This window comes from Dermochelys coriacea, chromosome 1 (assembly GCF_009764565.3).
Source record: "Dermochelys coriacea isolate rDerCor1 chromosome 1, rDerCor1.pri.v4, whole genome shotgun sequence".
Lineage (NCBI taxonomy): Eukaryota > Metazoa > Chordata > Testudines > Dermochelyidae > Dermochelys > Dermochelys coriacea.
Window position 1 is genome coordinate 254,209,007 of NC_050068.2, and position 8,060 is coordinate 254,217,066.

An 8,060-nucleotide genomic window follows, 5' to 3' on the forward strand; every position below is an offset into this window, starting at 1 on the left:
TGTGGCGCATACAGCACACGGCTATAAGCATAAGAATATTGTCATCGGCCAGGTCCAGCTTCCCATAGAGGCAGCACCAGCAGGCCTTTAAATGTCCAAAAGCACACTCAACAGTCATTCTGCACTTGCTCAGCCTGTTCTTGAACTGCTCCTTGCTACTGTCAAGATGCCCTGTGGATGGCTTCATAAGCCACGGTATAAAGGGGTAGGCAGGGTCTCCCAGGATCACAATGGGCAGTTCACCTTTCCCTATGGTGATCTTCTGGTCTGGGAAGAAAGTCCCTGCTTGCAGCTTCCTGAATAGGCCAGTGTTCCGAAAGATGTGTGTGTCATGCACCTTTCTGGACCAGCCTGCGTTAATGTCTGTGAAATGCCCACGGTGATCCACAAGCGCCTGGAGAACCATTGAGAAATACCCCTTGCAATTAATGTACTCAGTGGCTAGGTGCCAGAATTGGAATATGCGTGCCATCTATCATCCCTCCACAGTTAGGGAAGCCCATTTGTTCAAAGCCATCCAGAATGTTGGGCACATTGCTAAGAGTCACAGTTTTTCGGAGCAGGATGCGATTAATTGCCCTGCACACTTCCGTCAACACGACTCCAGCGGTCAACTTTCCCACTCCGAACTGATTAGTGACCAATCAGTAGCATTCTGGAATAGCCAGCTTCCACAGTGCAATCGTCACGCGCTTCTCCAATGGCAGGGCAGCTCTCATTCTTGTGTTCTTGTGCTGCAGGACTGGGATGAGTTCATCACACAGTCCCATGAATGTGCTTTCCTAATCCGAAAGTTCTGCAGCCAGTGCTCGTCATCCCATACATGCTTCATGATGTGATCCCACCACTCTGTGCTGGTTTCCCAAGCCCCAAAGCAGCGTTCCTCTGTGGTCAGCACCTCCATGAATGCCACAAGCAATCTCATGTCGTAGCTAGTATGTGTGGCGAGATCAATGTCACACTCTTCTTGCCTTTGTAGTTTAAGGAATAACTCCACTGCCACTTGTGATGTGTTGGTCCGAGCAAGCAGCATACTGGTCAACAGTTCAAGATCCAATCCTGCAGCCTGAAGAGGCAGGGTGCGCAGTACACAAACCATTGAAAGATGGCACCAAATGCGGCCAGAAGCACAGGGATTGCTAGGATGCGAAGCAATGCATCACTGGGCATTGGGACAGGACCCAGGATGCCCCGCAACCTCCCTCCGTCTTCCTACAACTCTTAGCGGCAGAAGAGGAAGAGATGCTCTGTGGGATAGCTCCCCAGAGTGCACTGCTCCGAATACTGCTGCAAGTGCTGCAAGTGTGAATATGGTATTGCGCAGGCAGCTGACAGTGTGAACACGCAACAGTGTTTTCCATTCAGCGCTCTCTAAACAGTGCTGTAACTCCCAGCGCTGTAACCTGCCAGTGTAGATATGCCCTTAAGGCTGCCCAACGCTTCCCATTACAAGCCGCTTGTTCAGGCCAGGTCTACGCTACACATTTACTTCAGTATAACTATCTTGCTCAGGGGTGTGAAAAATCCACCCACCTCCAGGGTGGCCAAGCCTCCAGGATTGTTCTGCAGTTTCCAGGAATTAAAGGTTCATCTTTCATGAAAGATTATGTCATGTGATGTAACCTCCAGGAATATGTCCAACCAAAACTGGCAAACCTACCAGCCTTGCTAGCCCCAAAAGTCAGACCTTCCCCAAAGTCAAGAAAATGAAAATAATGATAAATTATATTGGGGTTTTTTTGCATGTGGCTTTTGATTTTCTGAACTCTTCCTGCCCAGACCCAAAGCATTTGGGACAGCTGCAGTGTTGCCAGCTCTCCTAACAATAAGATGAAGTGCTCTCGGTTGGCTGCCAGATGATGCAGAGCTGCCAGCTTCTCCCAAACCACAAAAAATCTAATGAATGAATGCTGGTTGCCACACTCCCCAACCCCCAGTCCACGTCCAATCTGCCCTTTGCTCCTCTTGCAGTTCTAAGGGTTCTTCCCCCAGACTCCAGGTCTGGGAGGGCAGATCCAGCACATCCCTTTCTCCCCCTTCTCAGGCTGGGGAGATGGGAGGCAGCTCCAGGGGTTCTTCACCTCCTGTCCCCTTCCCAGGCCTGGTGTTGCAAGATGGGGGGGGGGGGGGAGGAGCACAGACCAGACTGATCACTTTTTTTCACAAGAGGGGAAGAGGGACCAGACCTCCCTGAGCTGCTGGGGACTATCTGCTCCTTCCTCTCCCCCTCCCCTACCCCAAAACACCTCCGGGCTCCTGAGGGGAGAGATAGCAACTTATCTCCTGCAGGAGCCTTGATTGACTGCCTTCCCCATTTCCTCACCTCCTGGGCAAGAGCAGCTAATCAGAGAGAGCTTTTCCGTGGGCAAGGCTGGCAAGGCAATACTGCAGTTTTCAGTTGCTTATAACTTTGCCAATCTTTAACCATTTGGGCTGAAACTTTTTATGCTGGGTGGCTGCTTCAGGCTGAATTTTTTGTTAAATGTCATTTCCAAGAATGAAGCTGGGCGAAATAATATGTGATTATGTATCATAATGAATACAAAAAGGGAGGCATAATTAAGGTTGCACTGGCAAGCTGAAGTCTGGTACTTCCTAACTATTGAGTGTTTGACTTTGCAACCTTATCGTTCTTGTAAAGTAGGGATTTTTTATGAAATATATACAGATAGAGACCTTTATGCTGCAGAGCTGTCCAAAATTGGATGGAAGATGTCCTCATTTGGGATTAATTTTAAAGTTGTTTTTAAAATTTCTCTCTCAAATGCTGGATGCTTTGGTGTGTGTAAGACGTTTAAAAGGTAACCAATCTATTTCTGAATCCTCAAATGGTCCTAGAAGGAGTTGACATTATTCAGAGGGGGGGAGGAGGAGATGATTTTTCCTTTTTTTCCTCCATTAATTCAATCTTCCCCTTTCCCCCTTTGTTGGACTGAGTATAGAACAAGTTCAAAAAAATCAAAAATTGGGAAATATTTCAAAACTTTTGAATTTTTGCTATATTTTCATCCATTTTTTTGTCCAGCTGTAGGTCTAGCTCAGGGCAACCCTTGCAGATAAACACCTTCTGATGTACAGTATATCTATCTGTTTTGCCATTTAGCCATGGTGACTTTTATGACATTTGGAGCCCAATCAAACCCCTATTCAGAGGGATTTCAAGCGGAGTTAGTGCACCTATATACAATACCCTCATCTGTACAGTGTATGTAATTAAGGCCGAGGTGTTCTATTGTTTCTGCTTCTGTGGTTCTGGGCCTCAAATTTAAGGAGTAAAACTTAGTTTTGATTCAGTGTTTAAAATGTCATCTTTGATTGTTAGAAACTGGCATTTTCTGAAGCACAGGGAACAACTGGACAAAGTTATTCATACATTGTCAGCCAACATGCATCACTCTTGGCTTGGAGGGCCCATTTCTAGCAAGGAGCTATCAACTCAGTCTCAATCAACCCACATTAGTCCTTTGCCTCTCTTCTGGTACTGCACAGGGATGCCAACTGTAACATAGTAACAAAAATATGTACAGAGCATTCCACATTTTTCAGACAGTGCTGAATGAACATTATAATTATTTCACCATCCCTTTGATGTAGGGGAATAAGTATTCTTTTCCTCATTTATAAAATGTGGCTACTGAGATGGAGCGGTTAAGTATCTTGTCCAACCCCACAGGGAAGTCAACTGGCAGAATCTGATGGGAATTAATGACTTCTTAGGCAAGTGACTGCTACTCTGAGCACTGTCAACAGACTGCAGAGGGACCTGAGTCCACCCCTTCAGTTTTGACAGAAGGCCCAAGGATAATGGTGAGAGAAATGGGGCAATCTGGAGGGTTTTACAGAAACTTCTATGAACAGTTTGGTCCCTCTATTCAGCATGTGAGGAACCAAGATTCTGCCTGAAATATAATTTGTGACCACCTCCTTCACCAGTTCTCATAGAAGTAGCCAATATCTGTGACATAAGGTAAACTCTACCAAGCATGTTCAAGACTGCCTCTAATTTCAATACAAAGTGATGATTAATGTGGCCTGATTTACATTGCCCTGTATGTTGTGCAATCATTTACCCCTGTGCAGAGTGGATGTAAAATGCTTCCATTCTTATTTAGTAGCTTTTTACATCCATTTTGCAACCTGCTCTGGAATAAATAACTAAACAATGTAGAAGATCACAGTGAGTAAGGCATTAACATCAAACTGGTTACTAGACAACAAATGGCAGCCATGGTGTTTTCAAAGCTGTTGGAAAATAGAAAAAAGTAATGAAAAATGTTACTCTCCCTCACTGTGATTAACCATGCCATTCAATATATATTTTGCTGTTTGTGTGAATACACCTGTTAAATTGCATACACAGAAAAATAATCCAATCTATGGCTTGGATTAATCTGATTCTAAAGCAGTATTGATCCACGGCTGCGTAGGGACAATATAAGTTGTGCATGAGATGAAAAAAAGTCATCTGACTTGTGTAAAGCATCCAGAGAACCAATGAAAAAAGCACTTTAAAGCCCAATGAGTGAAGATACACATTGTTTAAGTATTTGCAGGATCAAGGCCTTAGTTACAATAGGATGCTTTCTACAGCTACACTATAAACAGTCTAAATCTATTGTGTTTCTAAAGCAAATTTGATTTGTTCCTTTATATTTTACAGATATGTAGCTTTTCTTGCTTTGTGTTTTAACTACATTTAATTGTGGAGAGGCACACAATGAACAGAGGTTCATTTCATGGTTATGCATGCAAAAAATTAATCCTGAGGAGACAATGGTTATATATTGTCCTTTACCTGTTCATTTTGAATGTCTTAAAAGAATCACAATGGATTGTACTATCTTGGCTGAATCTTACCATTTCCTTTGCCTCTGTATTGATTCTGCTCTGCTTTCCTATAAGGATGTGATGTTTGTGCTAATCTTTCTTGGCTTGTGTGATGCTGGAAGATCAGGTCAGATCAGGGTCACATCCAACTCACTTATGTATTAAAATAGATCAAAATGAGTGTAAATGTAAGAGCGTATTCAGGTGTTTAAACTTCATGAAAAGTAGTGGAATGTTACTTGTATTGTTTTCACTTATCTGTTCCTATTATAATGTAATAGCAAACATTTACATTGTATATACCCTAGTAACTAAATAACCCATCAAAGAAATCTTGTGAAATGCTAATGAAGGATTTAAGGACTTTAACAGAAAATGGTTTCAGAGTAGCAGCCGTGTTAGTCTGTATTCGCAAAAAGAAAAGGAGTACTTGTGGCACCTTAGAGACTAACAAATTTATTAGAGCATAAGCTTTCGTGAGCTACAGCATCCGATGAAGTGAGCTGTAGCTCACGAAAGCTTATGCTCTAATAAATTTGTTAGTCTCTAAGGTGCCACAAGTACTCCTTTTCTTTTAACAGAAAATGCTAATTCAAAGCCAGTGGCCATTATGACTGATGGTCGGAGGTCAAAAGACTAAGTGCGTTCCTCACTTGCTGTCATCAAAGGAAAAGTCCACATGGGTAGAGATACTGTCAGGTTGTCTTCTGTCAGAAGAAGATACACAAATGAATTCAAAGAACAATCTTTCATCTCTGAACAGGGAAGTGTACCATATGCAAAGAGGAGATCCCCAGAGACAATTTGAGTATCCTGAAGGACTTTTGGGAAACAGGCAATTTATTACATCACTGCTACTATTTGGAATTACAAATTGTGACACACCTATTAATAAAAAAGAAAAGGAGTACTTGTGACACCTTAGAGACTAACAAATGTATTTGAGCATAACTTTCGTGATAGCATCCGATGAAGTGAGCTGTAGCTCACGAAAGCTTATGCTCAAATAAATTTGTTAGTCTCTAAGGTGCCACAAGTCCTCCTTTTCTTTTTTGCGAATACAGACTAACATGGCTGCTACTCTGACACCTATTCATATATTTTACCTGCTTTAACTGCTCAATAACTCTCATTTTTTTCCCCTCGGAGGCTCTCATATGCAAAGATCCTTTGGAACTGTTGTGGGAGTTAAATCTGCACACCATGGCAGGAAGAGGCACCAGATGAAAGGAAGAAATGTAGCTGATGCAGGAAGTGTATATTTTAAACATCCCTACACCAGCTTTTTTGAAATTGTCCCACTGTTGAGCCTATTATCAAAAACAGGCCTGAATGTCCCAGGAAACTCAGTGTCTTAATATCCATCTGTTCGAGGTAAGGACAGTCTGGCTCAGTCTGTCTGACCCAATGACTATTTAAGTATTTATCCACAGCAGATAGTCATTGGATCAGAGAGAGAGTGACTCGGTAGTCCAGTGGTTAGGGCATCCACATGGGAGACCAGGATCTAGTCCCCCTGCTCCAATCACTCTTTAATTATTTATCCACAGTGGCATAGCTTTAACAGGAGAAATTGAGGGAACCCCCTCTCCCCACACCAGAATAGATCACAGTGGAGCCTAAAACTGGGATTTAGGTGCCTAGGTCAGAGGATTAGGTGCCTAAGTACCTTTGTTGATTCCACCCTTATGTCTGACTTCTAACAATCTCTGTTCTCCCTTGCAGCTGAACCAATTTAGCATGAACAAAGATTACTCAGCTGTCAAACTCTGAAATGTAAACCAAAATTCAACATATTTAATATTTGAGTTATCTCCAGTCCTAATTCCTCTGTCTTTTCTGCAGCAGAGTCCATGCTCCAGATTTAAATTATATGGTCTTTAGGGAAAGCACTGTCTTTCGTTATATAGTGTCTAGCCTAGTGGGGCCCTCATCGTTGACTGGTACCTGTTGTGCTATCACAGTACAAATAATAAATTTCAGCTGAGCCTATCAATTCTCTATAGGCATTGGACGTTTTAATTTTCTTGTAAGATATGTTGTTTAGTGTTTGTTTGTTTTTAATTCTCTACAAAAATGGGTAAACAAATAATTTTAACTAAAGCTAATTTAAAAGGAGTGAATGATATTCCTGGGAGGGGAAACCGTGAGTTCTCAAATGGCTTGGCATTACAAATGGACTTCTCCCTGGCTTTTTTCATGAAAAGAGACCTTCCCTGAGGTTCTTGTATCCCAATGAGATGCAAAACTAGGACACGGTAAATAAACAAGCATGCATTAGAAATGTATTCTTCCTTGTGGAAGTAATCGGATTAGGCTATTGAGTGTAATCCCTTCTAATGTCTCTGAGTGATGGACACCAAAGGCAAGATTGACTGGTGGGATGCATCTCTTGGAAAAATAATCACTTATTCAACCAGGGGGCTAGGAATCACAGCATGATCTCCTTCCCACACTTTCAGCTCTTATTCATCAGTTTTCTTTAGCAGAGCTTGTGTTAATGAGGAGGTACTGCAAGCATCACCATTCTTATTTTTATTTATTATTTGCATTATGAGAATGCTTGGGAGCCCCAACATGCACCAGGACTCCAGTGTTCTGGGAGCCATACAAACACAGAACAAAAAGACAGTCCTGCCCTCCAGGAGTTTACAATTTAATAGAAGGTAATACAACCTTCATCACATGTACTACTTGTCAGGTGTGCTAATGCTAATGGCATTATTTCACAAGAAGGGAAGAAGAGCTATGTATAACAAGAACAAGCAAAGTATGATTTATTACCAAGAGCTACTTAATGCTGTAAGATGATTGCTAGCATTTTGCTTCCTGGTAGAAGATCACATTGCACATGGCTCAGGAATTTTTAGCATGAAGCAAGACGACTATGTCATACAATGTTACTAGTAAATAATCAAATCTTACAGTGCCTGGGCTTCATTGATGAAGTCAGTACAGCTGTAGGAATAGCTACAATAATGACAGTCTGCATTTCCTTAACACATTCCATTGGCAGGGCTTAAAGGACTGAGCAAGCCCTACAACGCCATAGCAGTGAGCTAGATGCATGAGTAAACTGAGGCAGAGAGGCTATGAGTGACTGTGCTAGGGCCACAAAACAAGAAAATGGCAGATGTGCAAACAAAACCTTGGCATGCACATGTTCTGCAGCTTGTTACGCAATGTAAAGTACAAGGACAAGTTTTTAAAAAGCGTCTCTTTAAATCCTAACA